We start from the raw sequence: 18,984 nt of genomic DNA, 5'->3' as shown, positions 1-18,984 counted from the left end.
CTTGGAAAAGTGAACACTTGGAATTTTCCTGAAGTTATGACTAATGCTTTAATGGGCATTTCTCAATTTAGCTATCTCATCAATGTTCTATAAATTTTAAGAAAGCTACCCTGTTTAAAATGAATGGATAAATTATTTTCCAAAAAATGGTATCATGTCATATCCAGAAGTACAAGATAGTCATTTTGGGTTATTGAATTCATAACCACTCAAAAGATGTTGTTCATTCAGCAGATCCTGAGTACCTGCTACATTTCTGGCAGGTATTGTGCTGAAGATCTCCAAACTGTCACTGCCCTCCAAGCTTAAAATTGATTGACATTTTCTAATAATAGGCATATCATAGCACAACTTAGTATCTTTTGGAGGTGTTTTCTTATGATAACTCCTATTTGCTTTGTGTCTTAGGTATAGTTTCTGAAACAGCTACAGAAATGAGAAGGGGGTAGAATAGATAATTAATTGAGATTGCTGGTAGGGAGGGGAAGGCAGCCGGATAGTGGGAAAGAACTCCCACTTTGAGTTTGGGGAAGTTTACTTAACTTCTTCAAGTCTGGGAGTTCTTGTCTCTACACAGTTGGGATAACAACTACCTTGGGCAACTTACTAACCTTCAGTTTCTTCATCTGTAACATGGGAATTAGTAGTACCTACCTCAGGATTTTTGTGAGGATTAATAACTAGAGTACCAGCTAGTATTATCATCTCAGGATTACTGAGGATTAAAGGAGAAAATTTATAAAATGTCTGGCATATAGGTGCCCAACGTTAGTTCTTTCCCTTCCCTTTCAGAGAAAACAATGTGTTTATTGCCAGTGCTGTCATTCTTCATTCTTTATTTTCATTTTCAGCTGCCAAGAGTTCTTATTTTTTTAATTAGACTTTTGACCTGTACTTCCTGTTTCGAATGTAGCCTGTTGGGTGGGTGAGGTATGAATTGCTGCCTAGGGGTGGATCAGTATGTAACTCACGCCCAGTGTAGATTACCTCAATTACTCGTGTACAATGTCTATTAGCTAGTCTTGGTGAGTCTACGGTTCTTTTGCTTCTAGATAGAGAAGGTAATCTTCCCATCTCAGACACAGGAAAAGGTCTACTTTTGCTCACCTATAGACTTGTGAATATAGATCAGAGGTCTTATTCCCAGTGGTTCTTTTATCACAGTTTGGGAATTACTTGAATAGTGTGTGTTAGGGACGTGTTTGGAGAAGGCCACCTCCCTGCATTAACAGCTTCTCTGTGTCTTGTTCTCTCAGGTAATCCACTAACTTGGCTTTCTTGTTTGCTTTGTATTATTAAGTGATAACTGTAGGCAGACCAGGAACTTGTATTTATCGGCACTTTAAAACATTTTTTTTTTTTTTTGAGATGGAGTCTCGCTCCGTTGCCCAAGCTGGAGTGTAGTAGCGCAATCTCTGCCTCCTGGGTTCAAGTGGTTCTCCTCTGTCAGACTCCCAAGTAACTGGAATTACAGGAGCTTGCCAACCTAACCAGCTAATTTTTGTATTTTTAGTAGAAGTGGGGTTTCGCCGTGTTGGCCACGCTGGTCTCGAAATCCTGACCTCAGGTGATCTACCCACCTCAGCCTCTCAGAGTGCTGGGGTTACAGGCGTGAGCCACTGGCCAGTGTTTTGTGTATTCATGATTATATAGAATGGCTACAAATGGCCATCTGCTTTGGAGTTGTCTACCTTTTGTAAAAAAATGAAAATAGGCCGGGTGCAGTGGCTCATACCTGTAATCCCAGCACTTTGGGAGGCCGAGGCAGGCGGACTGGTCTGAGGTCGGGAGTTCGAGACCAGCCTGACCAACATGGAGAAACCCCATCTCTACTAAAAATACAAAATTAGCCAGGCGTGGTGGCGCATGCCTGTAACCCCAACTACTACGGAGGCCGAGGCAGGAGAATCGCTTGAACCTGGGAGGCGGAATTTGCAGTGAGCCAAAATCTGCGCCATTGCACTCCAGCCTGGGCAACAAGAGCGAAACTCCGTCTCAAAAAAAAAAAAAAAAATGAAAATAGACTATTCCCTAGCAATTAAAAGTATTCAAACATGTATTTTGCTACATAATTTATTGTAAGAAGGTTATCAATGGTAAATAAAATGTTTTCATTATTTGCTTCTATTTGTCTGTCTTCCTGACCAGTTCATTTTTCCTTCCAGTGAAGCTATCTTGACCTAGGGTTTTCTTTGTGGGTAGTTTTTGAATTTTTTTGTAGAGACAACGTCTCACCATGTTGCCCAGGCTGGTCTCAAACTCCTGGGCTCAAGCAGTCCTCTTGCCTCAGCCTCCCGAAGTGCTGAGATTACAGTCATGAGCCACCGCACTGGTCTGAAGATTTTTTTTTTTTTTTTTTGGAAGACAGCGTCTCACTCTGTTGCCAGGCTGGAGTGCAGTGGCACAACCTTAGATCACTGCAACCTCCACCTCCCGGGTTCAAGCAATTCTCCTGCCTCAGCCTTCCAAGTAGCTGGGACTACAGGCGCACACCGCCATGCCTGGCTAATTTTTTTTTTTTTGTATTTTAGTAGAGATGGGGTTTCACCATGTTGCCAAGGCTGGTCTCGAACACCTGAGCTCAGGCAATCCACCCATTTCGGCCTCCCGGAGTGCTGGGATTCCAGGCATGAGCACCCGGCCTGGTCTGAAGAATTTTTAAACACCACAGCTAAGGACCTGAACGTTCATCTGCAGCTACCTATATGCTCTTGTTACATACAGTTGTTATCCTAGTGGGTTTTTCACAGCCATCTTTTATGACTGTTTTTGGAAAACATCACATTGACCTTCATACATATTCAAAACTTTAGGCTTTGTTGCATCTGGAGCCCAACACTGAGGCCCACAGATGTCACCAACCCCCAGCCAGCATGGTGGGGCATGTCTCAGTTGTCTTCTTTTCTCCCTTCAGCAGCCACACAGAAAAGCTTTTTCATCATTTAAAATCTGATTTTTATACAATTTGTGGCCTGGTGGCCAGCCTATTCAGGTAAGAAAATAATGAAGAACCCTGACTATTGAAACTCAGTGTCCCACCCCCTCCTTGCCTCCAAATTTAAAGCAGTTCATTTTATTATAGTATTTTGGATAGGCTATAATAAATCAGTTTGGAGAATTAAGGAAATAGTATTAAATTTATTGAAAAGAACCCATTTAGGCTTTGAATTCTAAACAGATCTGGCTTCCACCACTTAGTAATCCTGTTGTTTTTGGCAGATTATTTAACCTCTGAGTTTGTTTATTTCTAAAATCAGAATATGCATCTGATACTGTGTTTGGTTTATAAGAGGTATTCAAATGGTAGCAGCAGTTATTAAATTCATAAATGCTGAATTTTTCTTTAGATTACTGTATATCCCAAGTGAAGTTTTCCATCTTTTGGTTCCAGAGGGTTATAGCCAGTGGAATAAAGTTTCACATTGTGACTTTGTTTTGCTTGTGTGGCATGGTAAAAAGGTGTAGAGATGATGACTTCTGTCCATTTGTTATATTCCATATTATAGGAGACAGTACTGGAGTTCAAATTTCTCTTAGGTGTTTGGGGTAGAACTGTTAATCCAAATCAAACTGCTTGGATTTTCTTCTAATACCTCCCTTCATTGGAAGATCTCACACTGTTGCTATGTCATTTATGTCACATTGACACTCGGATCCCTTTTCTGGGTTGAAGGTAGAGAAATGTAATTCACACAAAAGGCCCAAATGCTAATATTTTATGTTTTACTGTACTTCCTGGTTTGTTTTATGGAAGTAATACTTACATGTATTGCTTTATATTTTTTTTTGTATGTATGTATTTATTTATTTTGAGACAGAATCTCTCTCTGTTACGCAGGCTGGAGTGCAGTGGCACGATCTCAGCTCACTGCAACCTCTGCTTCCTGGGTTCAAGTGATGCTCCTGCCTCAGCCTCCCAAGTAGCTGGGACTACAGGTGTGCGCCACCACACCTGGCTAATTTTTGTATTTTTAGTAGAGATGGGGTTGTGCCATACTGGCCAGACTGGTCTTGAACTCCTGACCTCAGGTGATCCACCCTCCTTGGCCTCCCAAAGTGCTGGGATTATAGGCGTGAGCCAGTGCACCTGGCCTGTGTGCATTGTTTTTAAAAACAAAAATGTTGAATGTTTTGTAAGTAGGAATAAAAGCAGAAGGCCCCCAGGGGCATGTTAGGATTTATAATCTCCTAGAGTTAAGTATCCTGCAAGTTTACACAAGCAGTAACTTAATGAATTACCAAGTATTACTGAGAATATTTGTGTTCCAAATTCAGAGCCTCAATCAAACCAGAAAAAAACATTCTGTTGGGTTTGAACAGGTAGTTTTCTTATTTATTATGTACTTAGAACCTTGGGACTTGAAGGTCAGAGAGTCAAGGGAACTGCCAAGGAGTTAGTTGCTAGATATTTTTTTGTTTTTTTTTTTTGAGCTATATATATTTCCCCACTTGAAAAAACAAAAACACTACTACTTATTTGGCATTAGTGTGATAGGTGAGAGAGAATGTTGTTGGCCATGGTTACCACCTTAAATTGACATGGGAAAAGATAAATCAATATGAAGTGGAGGAAAAAAACAATAACTTCATTTAATCATACATTTTTACCATTAACTTGTTTTCTTTTGGCTTATCTTTCTGAGTTAAGGTAAGGAGGCTTGGTTTGTCTTTGTTGTTTTTGTTTTTTTGTGTCAGTGATCTCCAAATAGATGATCTTCCAGATGAAATAGTTGCCTGTTAGTACATCTGGACTGTAATTGAAGGCTGCAAAAGATGATTGCGTATCCCTTGAAATAAGGGGAATTGTGAAATAGTTTTCTCAACCTGCTGCATGGATTTTGACTCTTCAGGTTGTGATCTCCACAAGTTATTCAAACTAGAATTTCTCAACCAGTGTATTGTGTCAGGGTGTGTTACAGATGTGTTGAGATACTGGTCCCCTCACACCTCTGGCCATTCATGCAGAATGTAGCTTGGATACAGCATCCAAACCAGTTACCTCAGATCCAGAGCAGTCTTGATCATTTACCCCATTGTGCCATACAAATATTATTTTCTTTCTGTCTTGACTTTTAAAAAGACTGGGCCAGGCGGGTGGATCACAAGGTTAGGAATTCGAGACCATCCTGGCCAACATAGTGAAACCCTGTCTCTACTAAAATACAAAAAAAAAAATTAGCCGGGCATGGTGGTGCTTGCCTGTAGTCCAGCTACTCGGCAGGCTGAGGCAGGGGAATCACTTGAACCCGGGAAGTGGAGGTTGCAGTGAGCCGAGGTAGTGCCACTGCACTCCAGGCCTGGTGACAGAGCGAGACTCCGTCTCAAAAAAAAAAAAAAACTGGGAACACTAATTTAGAAAGCTCAGTAATTAGATATCTTAACAGTTTTAAGATTCAAGGCGGTAAGCAATCTTAAAATAATCTTGGCTTTAAGTTTTTAAAGCCATTTTAAGGTACCTCTCTGACCCCCAAGTAATTCTCTTTGGACATGTGATTCAAAGGGTATGCTTTAAAATACAAGATTGTAAATGATTTAAGGTTGGACAGTAGTGAAGAAATTCAGTTCTTATTTTCTAAGCAATAATGTGAGGCAGAAGTAAAGTTCCCTTTTGTAAAACTGTTATCTCTACCTGACTAACTCTGAATGCCACTGTATTTTTTCTGAGGCTGACATTTTGTTAATCATTCATCAAGCTTGGGTCTCATACTCTGAAGCCTAGGATACATTGTCTTCTTGTCTTCCTTCAGGAAAGAATGGCGTATACTTAGTTTGAGCAGTTTAATTTTTTAATATTTATGTAAATCACCAAGTTAGCCTTCTTAGATGTGTTTCTGTTTGTCTAACTCAGGAATTACTAATTTTGCTGAAGTTTACAGATTTCCTGAGCCTGTAATAGTTTTTTTCTTCAAAAAAAAAGTACGTGTACATACTACTCTATATACATTTACCAGATAGTTCATGGCCACTGATGTCATTGTTTTTTGTTTTTTTTTTTTTTTGAGACGGAGTCTGGCTCTGTTGCCCAGGCTGGAGTGCAGTGGCCGGATCTCAGCTCACTGCAAGCCCCGCCTCCCGGGTTCACGCCATTCTCCTGCCTCAGCTTCCCGAGTAGCTGGGAGTACAGGCGCCCGCCACCTCGCCCGGCTAATTTTTTTTGTATTTTAGTAGAGACGGGGTTTCACCGTGTTAGCCAGGATGGTCTCGATCTCCTGAACTCGTGATTCGCCCGTCTCGGCCTCCCAAAGTGCTGGGATTACAGGCTTGAGCCACCGCGCCCGGCCTGATGTCATTGTTGAACTGCATTTTCAGTTCCATAATTTTTGTAGTCTTAAGTAAGAGTTTCCCCTGTCTTATTATTTGTTTATAAATTTATGTATTTAGTATAGACCAGGGATTGATAGCTCAAATGCCTTCAGGAGTCGAGCCAATAAGGTAAAGGAACAGTTGTCCAGGTTTACCTGTGGTATCTCCATTGGGTGTCTTTTAAAAGAGCCAGTTGTTGAACAGTCACAGCTTAGCATACCCAGGTGGTTTTTGTCAGTGCAGGAAGGAAGAACCGTTGTTACCAGACAGAGAGACCTACCTGCCCTCCCTCCTCCTTTATTTCTTTTAAGAAATAGAAAGTTAAATTTTTTTTTAGTGTTGGTAACTATCACTTTGAAAAATATTAATTATGAACAATGTTAATACATAATTCAACTTAATACTTTTTTTTTTTTTTTTGAGACGGAATTTCGCTCTTGTCGTCCAGACTGGAGTGCGATGGCGCAGTCTCAGCTCACTGTAACCTCCACCTCCCAGGTTCAAGTGATTCTCCTGTCTCAGGCTCCCAAGTAGCTGGGATTACAGGTGTCCACCACCACCACGCCTGGCTAATTTTGTATTTTTAGTAGAGATGGGGTTTCACCATGTTGGCCAAGGCTGTCACGAACTCCTGACCTCAGGTGATCCGCCTGCCTCGGCCTCCCAAACTGGTGGGATTACAGGTGTGAGCCACTACGCCTGGCCCCGATTCACTTTGTAAAAACAGTGTGAAGGCTGGGCACTGTGGCTTATGCTGTAGTCCCAACACTTTAGAAGGCTGAGATGGGATAATCGCTTGAATCCAGGAGTTTAAGACCAGCCTGGGCAACATGGCAAAACCCCGTCTCTACTAAAAATACAGAAAATTAGCTGGGCGTGGTGGCACACACCCATAGTCCCAGCTACTTGGAAGGCTAAGGTAGGATGCTCACTTAAGCTCAGGAGTGTGAGGCTGCAGTGAAATGAGCTATGATCATGCCACTTGCACTCCAGCCTGGGTGACAGAGCAAGGTCCTGACTCTAAAAAAAGAAAAAGAAAAAAAAAGTGAAAAACTTGTACACAAATGCACCTAGCAACATTGTTCATAGTAGCCAAAAAGTGGAGACAGTCCAAATATCCGTCAATCAATGAATGGATAACCAAAATGTGGTATATTTATACAGTGAATTCAGCCACAAAGGGAAATTAACTACTGATACTTGCAACAATGTGGATAACCTTGTAGACATTTTGCTAAGTGAAAGAGGCCACATATTGCATGATTCCATTTATGTGAAATGTCCGTAATAGGCAAATACATGGAGACAGAAAGCAGATTTTTGGTTGCCAGAGAACTGTAGGAAGAGGCTGTCAGGAGTTACTCCTGTGAGGTACTGAGTTTCTTTTTGGGGTGATGACGTGTTCTGGAATCAGTTAGTAGTGATGGTTCCACAACATTGTGAATATACTAAAACACACCATTTTAGGGTACCAGTTGTACCCTAAATGGATTTTATCTCAATTTTTAAAAAGTAATATGTGAGCCAGATAGGAGATACACACACAGAGTAGTCCTGTTCCCAGCCATCTGTGGGAAATATATTCCAAGATCCCCAGTGGATTCCTGAAACCACAGATAATACCAAACCTGATTGTCATCAAGTTGGAACACAGTTTTCTGTTCATGTCTTCTACCCGCAAATTTAATGCCTTTTCCTTCTTAACTAAGCATTTATCACATACTGCGGTTATAACTTTTGCAGTTTGAGGTATGACAGCAAAACAACTGTGAATTTATTTTTCCCTCTTCACATTATCACTGATAGAAGATTTGTTCTTACTATAGATCTTAGCAATTTCCGCATACAATTTTTTTTCCATATTAAGTCAAGAACTTTCACCTTTTTACTTAAAGGAAGCACTTTACAGCTTCACATTGGCATTTCCAGATTCTCAGCATTGCTACTCTTGCACTTTGGGGAATTTCTTAAGTAAAATAAGGTAACTTGAAGATAAGCACTGCAATACTGCAACATTCAAGTAACCAAGAAGGCTACCAAGTGACTTAATGAGCAGGTGGCATATACAGCTGGACAAAGGGATGATTCACATCCAGGGCGGGATGGTACTAGATGGTGCAAGATTTCATCACATTACTCAGAACCATGTACAATTTAAAACATGGCTGGGTGCAATGGCTCATGCCTGTAATCCCAGCACTTTGGGAGGGTAAGGTGGGAGGATTGCTTGAGCCCAGGAGTTCAAGACCAGCCCGGACAACATAGTGAGAAACCTTCTTTACAAAAAAAAAAAAAAAAAAAGCCGGGAGTGGTGGTATATGCCCATGGTCCCAACTACAAGGGAGGCAGAGATGGGAGGTAGAGGCTGCTACAGTGAGCCACGGTTGCACCACTGCACTCCAGCCTGGGTGACTGAGTGAAGCCCCATCTCTAAAAACAAACAAAAATAAAACTTACAAATTGTTTATTTCTGGAATTTTCCATTTAATATTTTCAGACTGCAGTTGACTGCGGGTAACTGAAACCATGGGTATGGGGGTTAGCTGTGTTTGTGGTCCCAGTTTACAGTCCCTTGCTGTAGAACAGAAGAATAGGCTGTGAATCTAGACAAATGTTTTGCAATCACTATCTCTGACATTGGGAAGGTTATGCAGTTTTACCTTCTATAAAATGAGAAAGACATTACTTAGGTCATGGACTTGCTGGTTTAACAGTGATAAATCTGGCTGGGCATAGTGTCTCATGCCTGTAATCCCGGCATCTTGGGAGGCCAAGGTAGGAGGATTGCTTGAGCTTAGGACTTCCAGACCAGCCTGGGTAGCATAACAAAACCTCATCTCAGCAAAAAAGAAAAAAGAAAAAGAGAAAGAAAAAAAGAAAAAAATTTAATTAGCAGGGGACAGTAGTGTATGCCTATGGTCCCAGCTACTAAAGAAGCTGAGGGAGGAGGATTGCTTGAGCCGGGGAGGTCAAGGCTGCAGTGAGCTATGATCGTACCACTGCATTCCAGCCTGGGTAACAGAGCAAGACCCTGTCACACACACAAAAAAGATATATCCCAAGAATCGGTGACTGACATAGGCATTCACATAATATCTTCAGAATTGAAAGGCAACCAGTTTTACTGCCCTTGCTTCCAGCCTATTCTATTTTTGTCAGTTTTAGGACAACCTACCTTATTAACTGTTGGTTATTGATCACCTACAGAGATGATGGTTGTCTCCTATGTAACCTACCTTCATGGCAGTGAAGAAGGGAGTGGGAGAAGGGTGATAATCCTTATATTCTGCAGTTTTCTCACTTTAATCAGGTAGGTTAAATCACATATCCAACATCAGATGTAGGTGTTAGTGGTTCTAGTGTACTTATCCTTCTGCAACCTCATGATGTCTTTTAAATCCAAGATCCAGGCCGGGCGCGGTGGCTCAAGCCTGTAATCCCAGCACTTTGGGAGGCCGAGGCGGGTGGATCACAAGGTCAGGAGATCGAGACCACAGTGAAACCCCGTCTCTACTAAAAATACAAAAAATTAGCCGGGCGCGGTGGCGGGCGCCTGTAGTCCTAGCTACTCAGGAGGCTGAGGCAGGAGAATGGCGTGAACCCAGGAGGCGGAGCTTGCAGTGAGCCGAGATCGCGCCACTGCACTCCAGCCTGGGCAACAGCGTGAGACTCCGTCTCAAAAAAAAATAAATAAAATAAATAAATAAAATAAAAATAAATCCAAGATCCATTCAGTAACGGAGTGCTGAACTGTTTTTGTAGCTCTGTCAAGGCTTGTCAAGCAGTGTGCTCATCACATGGTAAATCATGCAGCCTGGAACCTCATAAAAGCTCCAAGAAACATCATTCACCCATACTGACTAGTTTCACATCTCTTTGGTAAGTGATAGTAGGAAACCTTTTTTCTCTGGTTTAAAAAGGATGGATGCAATAACATTTATAGGTAAGACTGAGGAGCATTTTAAAAATCAACCACAGGCAGGGCACAGTGGCTCGTGCCTGTAACCCTAGTACTTTGGGAGGCTGAAGCGGTTGGATCACCTGAGTTCAGGAGTTTGAGACCAGCCTGGGCAATGGGGTGAACCACGGGGCATACACCAAGAGAAATAAAGTCCAAAGTACTTGAATTCTTAATCTGAGGAGAGAGGTGTATGTAAACAAAATACATTCAGTGTGACAATGTCAGAGAGTATATGGGGTTGCTATGGCCCTGTAGAAGAGGTACTTGGCTCATTTTGGAGAGAGATGGGAATGCTTCATAGCAGATGTAAAGTTTGCTGATTCTTGAAGGGTGAGTAGGATTTCTCTTAGCAAGCAGTATTGGAAGGCATAATCAATGTATAAAAGCAGAGAGACCTGGAGAGGAGTGGGAAGCAAGTTCAGTTTAAACAAATGTTTTGAAAAAATGTTAAGCTGTGCAGTACAAAGACATTAGGATAGAACAGGTTGAAACAATACTGATTGAATTTATTGGTTATGGGACCATTTATGGTTTTCATTTTTTGTGTCAGTTTTTGTTTTTTCTTCCTGAGAATCAGACTGGCATCTTGTATCAGTTTTGATAAATTATTTTTCTTCTGGGAATTTCAAGTTTATGGGCAAAAGTTGTTCATGATATTGTCTTTTTACCATCTGTAGGATCTGTAGTGATGTATCATTTCCATTCATTATACTGGACATTTACCCTAATTCATCCCTCACTGCCTCATTTCCATTCTTGATATTGGACATTTACCCTAGTTCTCCCTCCCTCCCTCCTTCCCTCTCTCTCTTTCTCTCTGTCTTTCTTTCTTTTTTTGAGATAGAGTCTCACTGTGTCACCAGGCTGGAGTGCAGTGGTGCCATCTCAGCTCACTGCAAGCTCCGCCTCCCAGGTTCACACCATTCTCCTGCCTCAGCCTCCTGAGTAGCTGGGACTACAGGCGCCCACCACCATGCCCAGCTGATTTTTGTATTTTTAGTAGAGACAGGGTTTCACCCTGTTAGCCAGGATGGTCTCGATCTCCTGACCTTGTGATCCACCTGCCTCGGCCTCCCAAAGTGCTGGGATTACAGGTGTGAGCCACTGCGCCCAGCTGATTTTTTTAATTTTTATTTTTGTAGAGGCAAGGTCTTGCCATGTTGCCCAGGATGGTCTCGAACTCCTAGGTTCAAGTGATCCACTCATCTCAGCCTCCCAAAGTGCTGGGATTACAGGCATGAGCAACTGCGCCTGGCCTAAGTTTATACATTTCTAAGTCCTGCTTTAATTGTATCCCACATGTTTTGAAATACTGGATTTTTATGAACAAACTATGTGTAGCCTATGTTTTATTTTATTTAAAATTTATTGATTAATTGATTTTGAGGCAGGGTCTCTGTCAGCCAGGTTGGAGTGCAGCATTGTGATCATAACTCACTGAAGCCTTGAACTCCTGGGTTCACATGATCTCCTACTTCAGCCTTCTGAGTAGCTAGGATCACAGGTGCGTGTGCCATACTTAGCTAGCTTTTAAATTTTTCTGTAGAGATGGTAGACTTGCTGTGTTGCCCAGGCTGGTCACGAACTCAGCCTCAAACCATCTTTCCTCTTCAGTCTCCCAAAGTGCAGGGATCCCTGAGCTCTGCCCAGCTCTTAATTTCTAATTGATATATAATCGTACATATTTATGGGATATATTGTGATGTATTGTGATGTTTCAATACATGTATACATCGTGTGTATATATCCCATGTTTTAAATGTATTATTTATTTATTTATTTATTTTGTGATGGAGTCTCTGTCAGCCATGCTGGAGTGCTCACTGCAACCTCCACCTCCTGGGTTCAAGCAGTTCTCCAGCCTCAGCCTCCCAAGTAGCTGGGATTATAGGCACCTGCCACCACACCCAGCTAAGTTTTGTGTTTTGTTGTTGTTGTTGTTGTTGTTGTTGTTGTTGTTGTTTTTAAGTAGAGATGAGGTTTCGCTATGTTGGCCAGGCTGATCTCAAACTGCTGACCTCAAGTGATGCACCCACCTTGGCCTCCCAAAGTGCTGGGATTACAGATGTGAGCCACCACACCTGACCTAGATGTATCTCTTTTACTTATTTGTTTATTAATTTTTTTTTTTTTTTTTTTACAAGAAGGAGTCTCACTCCGTCTCCCAGGCTGTAGTGCAATGGTGCTATCTCGCTACAACCTTCACCTCCCTGGTTCAAGCGATTCCCCTGCCTCAGCCTCTAAGAGTAGCTGGGACTACAGGCATGCATCACCACACCCAGCTCATTTTTGTGTTTTTAGTAGAGATGGGTGTCACTGTTTTGGCCAGGGTGGTCTTGAGCTCCTGACCTCAGGTGATCTGCCCACCTCGGCCTCCCAAAGTGCTGGGATTACAGGCGTGAGCAGCCGTGCCCAGCCTAGGTGTATCTCTTTTAGACAGCATGTGATAGAATTTTTTTCCTTTTTTTAAATTTTATTTTTCCAATTAATATACAGTAAAATTGACTCCTTTTTGTGTATACTGTTTTATGAATTTTAATATATACATAGATTCAAGTAACTACCATCACAGCTGGGACATAGAGCAGTTATATCACCTTCTGCATGTTACCCTTGGTAACATACCCAGCCTCCCACCCCTAATCTCTAGCAACCACTGTTTCTGTTCTGAGTTAGTACAGTTTTTTGGTTTTGTTTTTGTTTTTGTTTTTTTTTTGAGACAGAGTCTCGCTCTCTCACCCAGGCTGGAGTGCATTGGCGCATCGGCTCACTGCAAGCTCCACCTCCCAGGTTCATGCCATTCTCCTGCCTCAGCCTCCCGAGTAGCTGGGACTACAGGCGCCCGCCACCATGCCCAGCTAATTTTTTGTATTTTTAGTAGAGACTAGATTTCACTGTGTTAACTAGGATGGTCTTGCTCTCCTGACCTAGTGATCCGTCCGCTTCAACCTCCCTAAGTGCTGGGATTACAGGTGTGAGCCACCGTGCCCAGCCTCACTACAGTTTTATCTTTTCATAAATGTTCATATAAATGAAATCAAACATTATGTAATATTTTGAGACTGGCTTATTTCATTCAGCATACTGCCTCTGAGATTCATCAAATTTATTGTGTGTGTAAATGGTTAGTTCCTTTTTATTAGTAGTATTCCGTTTATGGATAGATTATAGTTATTTTTATCCATTCACTCCTTGAAGGACATTTTGGTTTTCATTCTTTGTTGATTATGAATAGAGCTGCTGTGAACATAACATTATAGGCTTTTGTGGACATAAGTTTTCATTTTTCTAGGGTAAATAACTTTGAGTTGGATTGCTGGGTCATATGAAAAATGTACATTTAACTTCTTTGTAAAGAAGTTGCCAAACTGTTTTCTAGAATGGCTGTACAGTACTATTTTGCATTCACACTAGAAATGTATGAGTTTCAGTTTTTCCTCATCTTCTCTAGCATCTCATCCTCTTTAGCATTTCAAGTTAAATATTGGCAGTATTTAACTTGTAACATTGAAAATTTTAGATTTACAGGAGTTACAGATAGAATCTCCATATATGCTTCCCTCAGTATCTCCTAATGTTCACATCTTGCCATAGCGGTGATATGTCATCAACACTAAGAAATTGGGCCAGGCGTGGTGGCTCACACCTGTTACCCTGGTAACTGGACGCCGTGGTGGGGAGGATTGCTTGAGGCCAGGAGTTTGAGAACAACGTGGGCAACATGGCAAGACCCCATCTCTACAAAAAATTAAAGTTAGGTGGGCATGGTGACATGTGCCTGTAGTCCTAGCTACTTAGGAGGCTGAGGCAGGAGGATCGCTTGAGCCCATGAGTTCGAGGCTGCTATGAACTGGGAGAGCTAGGATCACACCACTGGACTCCTGCCTGGGTGACAAAGTGAGACCCCATCTCTAAAAAAAAAAAAAATGAATAATATAAATAATAAAATAATTAAGAAATTAACATCGGTATAATAGTATTAACCCAACTACAAGCTTTATTTGGATTTTACCAGTTATATCCTTTTTCTGTTCAAGGAGCCAGTCCAGGATACCACATTAATTTAGTCATCATGTCTCCTTAGTATCCTCCAGTCTGTGAAGCTTCTTAGTCTGTCTTTAATTTTCATTACTTGGAAACTTTTGAAGAAGACTGGTGATGTATTTTATAGAATGTCCTTCAATACAGGTTTGATATTTTCTCAAGATTAAATTGTGGTTATGGATTTTTGAGAAGACTACCACAGAGGTGAAGTGCCCTTCTCATCACATTGTATCAGGGGCATATGATGTCAAAGTGACTTAGCACTAGTGATACTTCAGTAAAGTCTGCCAGGTTTTTCTACTGTAGGGTTGCTATTTCTCCGTTTCCAAGCTCATTGGACTTAGGAATGTCCTTGTGATTAATAAGCATGGAAAGGGAGAAATTTAGGCTCCCTTTCCATGCTTATTTCCTTTTCTAAAAGGAGGAAAATTGAGCTCCACCTCCTCAAGAATCTAGTGCCTGATGATAACAGATCATCAGGCGTTAGAGTCTCATAAGGAGCACGAAACCTAGATCCCTCACATGCGCAGTTCACAGTAGGGTTCTCCTATGAGAATCTAATGTTGCTGATCGAACAGGAGGCAGAGCTCAGGCAGTAATGCGAGTGACTCCCGCTGCTCACCTCCTGCTGTGTAGCCTGGTTCCTAACAGGCCACAAACTGGTACAGGCCCATGGCCCGGAGACTGGGGACCCCTGATATAAATGGAAGTATACAATATGTAGGCTTTTGTTTCTGGCTTCTTCACTTTAAGATTCACCATATTGTTCAGGTGTAGCAGCTCACACCTGTAATCCTGCCACTTTGGGAGGCTGAAGCCAAAGGATTGCTTGAGGCCAGGCGTTTGAGACCAGCCTGGGCAACAAAGCGAGACCCTGTCTCTACTAAAAAAAGAAAAACGATTCACCCATTTTGTTGCACAAATCAGTAATCTGTTCCTTTTCATTGCTAAGCATCCCATGGCAAGCCATTTGTTTATTCATGTAACTGTTGGACACCTTGGTGGTTTCTATTTTTTCACAATTATAGATAAAGCTGCCTTAAATGTTTGTGTGTAGGTTTTTGTGTAGATACAGGTTTCCATTTCTCTTGAGTAAATACCTAGGAGTGGGAATGCTGGTTGTATAGTTAAGTACATGTTTAACTCTATAAGAAACTGCCAAACTGTTTTCCAAAACCATTTTGCTTTCCCACCAGGAATGAATTAGTTACTGTTACTCTGCATCCACGCCAGCTTTTGGTATAGTCAGTTTTGTTTTCTGTTTTTTTTAAATTTTAGCTATTTTAATAGATCTGTAGTGGTAGTGGTATGATTTAATTTCATTTTCTCTGCTGTCTGGAAGTGTTGTGTATCTTTTCACATACTTATCTGTATATCTTCTTTTGTGGTGTGTATGTTCATGTCTTTTGCCCATTTTTAAATTGAGTTTTCTTATTGTTGAGTTTTTTATATGTTACAGATACAAGTTCTGTATTCAGATTTGTGATTTGCAAATACATTCTTCTTGTGTCTGGCTTATTTTCTAAATAGTGACTTTCACAGAGCAGAAATATTTTAATGTTGATGAAGTTCAGTTTATGAATTTTACAGCCCATGTCTTTAATGTCATGTCTTCAAACTCTGCCTAACCCCTGGATGCAAGAAGATTTGATAATTTTACATTTATATGTTGTTGGTTTTTTTCCCAGAGGTAGAGTCTTGCCTTGTCACCCAGGCTGGGATTATACAGTCATGAGCTACCGCATCTGGCCCAAGTTTTACGTTTATATCTATGATTCATTATGGATTATCGTTTATATAAAGTGTGAGATTTAGATTGAAGTTTATGATTTTTTGCATACTGATCTCCAAGTCTTCCACAACAATTTATAGAAAAGATTATTATGCCTGTAATCCCAGCACTTTGGGAGGCCAAAGTGGGTGGGTCAGTTGAGCTCAGAAATTTGAGACCAGGCTGGGCTTGGTGGCTCATGCCTGTAATCCCAGCACTTTGGGAGGCCCAGGCAGGCAGATCATGAGGTCAGGAGATCGAGACCATCTTGACTAACATGGTGAAACCCCGTCTCTACCAAAAATACAAAAAATTAGCCAGGTGTGGTGGTGGACGCCTGTAGTCCCAGCTACTCGAGAGGCTGAGGCAGGAGAATGGTGCGAACCCGGCAGGTGGAGCTTGCAGTGAGCCGAGATCGCGCCACTGCACTCCAGCCTGGGCGACAGAGCAAGACTCTGTCTCAAAAAAAAAAAAGGAAAATTGAGACCAGCCTGGGCAATATGGTAAAACCCTGTCTCTACTAAAAATACAAAAATTAGCAGGGCATTGTGATGCACACCTGTGGTTGTAGCTACTTGGGAGGCTGAGGCAGGAGAATCACTTGCACCCAGTAGGCGAAAGTTGCAGTGAGCTAAGATCATGCCCCTGCACTCCAACCTGGACACTAGAGGCAGACCGTGGTGTTCGGGGAAAAAAAAAAAATACATATATATATCCTTTCTCCATTGAACTGCCTTTGTACCTTTGTCAAAAATTAATTGGCCTTATTTGTGTGGGTGTATTTCTGTACTCTTTATTCTGTTCCCTTGATCTATGTTTTATCCTTTTGCCAATACACTGTTTTGACAACTATAGCCTTGTAATAAGTTTAAAATCAGATAGCATAATTCTTCCAGCTTTATGATTTTTCAGAATTGTTTGGGTTATTCTGGTTCATTTGGATTTCTTTTTTAATTTGGTCTGACATGATAGTCTTTGTCTTTTACCTGGATAATTTATTCCACTTATATTTGATATAATTAATCATATTCCAATTTAACTTTTTTTCCCTATGTTTCTTATGTTCTAGATTTTGTTCTTCTCCCTTCTTAACATTCTTTTGGATTCTTTTTATGATTTTACTTTTCCCCCTTTCTGGTTTGGAAATACGTGTTATTTTTATTCTGTAATTAGTTGTCGTCATACATGTTGTGACTTGCAGCTATAACTTAACAAAGCCTGGTATTGTAATTTTATCTTTTTTTCATATAATAAAAGAACTTTAGAAAGAATACTTTGAAATCTCTTCGATACACTGTGTTTTTATTGTTATGTCTTCTATTTTTTAAAACTTCTCAAGGTATTGTTATTCTTTTGTATAATCAATGTTTGTTTGGAGCTGTCTGTAAATTTTCCTCTTTTTTGCTCTTTATTTTCTCTTTCAACTCAGACCTTCCAAAATGTGATTATTTTTCTTCTTTCTTTAGAGACATTTGCTTGATAACAGAATTTTAATTTGGCAGCTATTTTTTTTCAGCACACTGCAGGTATTAAACTATCTTGGCTTCATTGTTGGTTTTGAAAAATCAGCTGTTCTGATGTTGCTCTTTGAATGTAATCTGCGTTTTTCTTTCTGTACTTGCTTTTTAGGTTTATCTTTGTCTTTAGTTTTTGTTTTTGTTTGAGACAAGGTCTTGCTGTTTTGCCCAGGCTGGCCTCCAACTCCTGGGCACAAGTAGTCATCCTGCATCAGCCTCCCAAATAGCTGGGGATACAGGCCTGTGCCACTGCACCCAACTAATCTTTGTTTTTTTCCTGCTATTTTGTGATGATATGTTTGGTTTTGGATTTCTTTTTATTGATCTTGTTTGGACATTGTTTGCTTCTGGAATTTGATTGTGTCTAATTGCTTCTAGGATATTTTCAACTATCTTCAGTTACTACCTTTATCCCATTCTCTCCTTTTCTGCTAGTACCAATTAAAAGTATATCAAACTGGCTGGGCGTGGTGGCTCACACCTATAATCACAGCACTTTGGGAGGCCAAGATGGGCGGGTCACTTGAGGTCAGAAGTTCAAGACCAGCCTGGCCAACATGGCAAAACCCCCTCTCTACTAAAAATACAAAAATTAGCTGGGCATGGTGGTGTGCACCTACAGTCCCAGCTACTCTGGAGGCTGAAGCAGGAGAATCACTTGAACTTGGGAGACAGAGGTTGCGGTGAACTGAGATCATGCCACTGCCTTGGCGGCAGAACAAGACTTTGTCGCCAAAAAAAAAAAAAAAGTATATTAAACGATTTCACTATATTTTTCCTCTTGTTTTTTGAGATCTGCTAGGACATTGTATTTTAAAATAGATATTTGGCTGGTCATGGTGGCTCATACCTGTAATCCCAGCACTTTGGGAGGCCGAGGCAGGCAGATCACGAGATCAGGAGATCGAGACCATCCTGGCTAACACGGTGAAACCTCGTCTCTAATTTTTAAAAAAAATGCAAAAAATTAACCGGGCATGGTGGCGGGTACCTGTAGCAGAGGCTGAGGCAGGAGAATGGTGTGAACCTGGGAGGCAGAGCTTGTAGTGAGCTGAGATCAGGCCTCTGTACTCCAGCCTGGGTGACAGAACGAGACTCTGTCTCAAAAAAATAAAAAATAAATAAATAAATAAATAAATAAATAAAAATAAAAATAGATATTTGTAGTAATCATTTGAGGCCCACAGTAAGGTACTTTTCTCCATGGAGAGCTTGCTTATATCAGGTATGCAGGGGCACTAATCCAGAGACCACCTTAAAACAAGCTTAAGATATGATACTCCCTCCAGTAGGGCTTTAATTCCTCCCTGGATCTTCCACTCCCCAACCACTCTCACCGTTAGGATGTATCCCTCCAAAGTCCCACCTTATGAAGAGGGCCTCCTATT

The 18,984-nt window shown here is 41.1% G+C and overlaps 1 protein-coding gene across 4 annotated transcripts in view; it reads left to right on the top strand.

Moving 5' to 3' along the window:
* LOC105496130 (casein kinase 2 alpha 1) overlaps positions 1–18,984 on the top strand; it is a 64,393-nt gene that overhangs the window by 7,034 nt on the left and 38,375 nt on the right. For 2 of the 4 annotated variants that reach the window (XM_011766250.3, XM_011766251.3), the window contains exon 2: positions 10,066–10,182. The exons of the other annotated variants lie outside the window; for them this stretch is intronic. The gene's annotated coding sequence lies outside the window, so the exon portion shown is untranslated. The remainder of the gene's footprint in view (positions 1–10,065; positions 10,183–18,984) is intronic. 4 annotated transcript variants of the gene reach the window in all.

Source organism: Macaca nemestrina, chromosome 15, assembly GCF_043159975.1.
Source record: "Macaca nemestrina isolate mMacNem1 chromosome 15, mMacNem.hap1, whole genome shotgun sequence".
NCBI lineage: Eukaryota > Metazoa > Chordata > Mammalia > Primates > Cercopithecidae > Macaca > Macaca nemestrina.
This window is presented reverse-complemented; position numbering and strand designations above follow the sequence as displayed.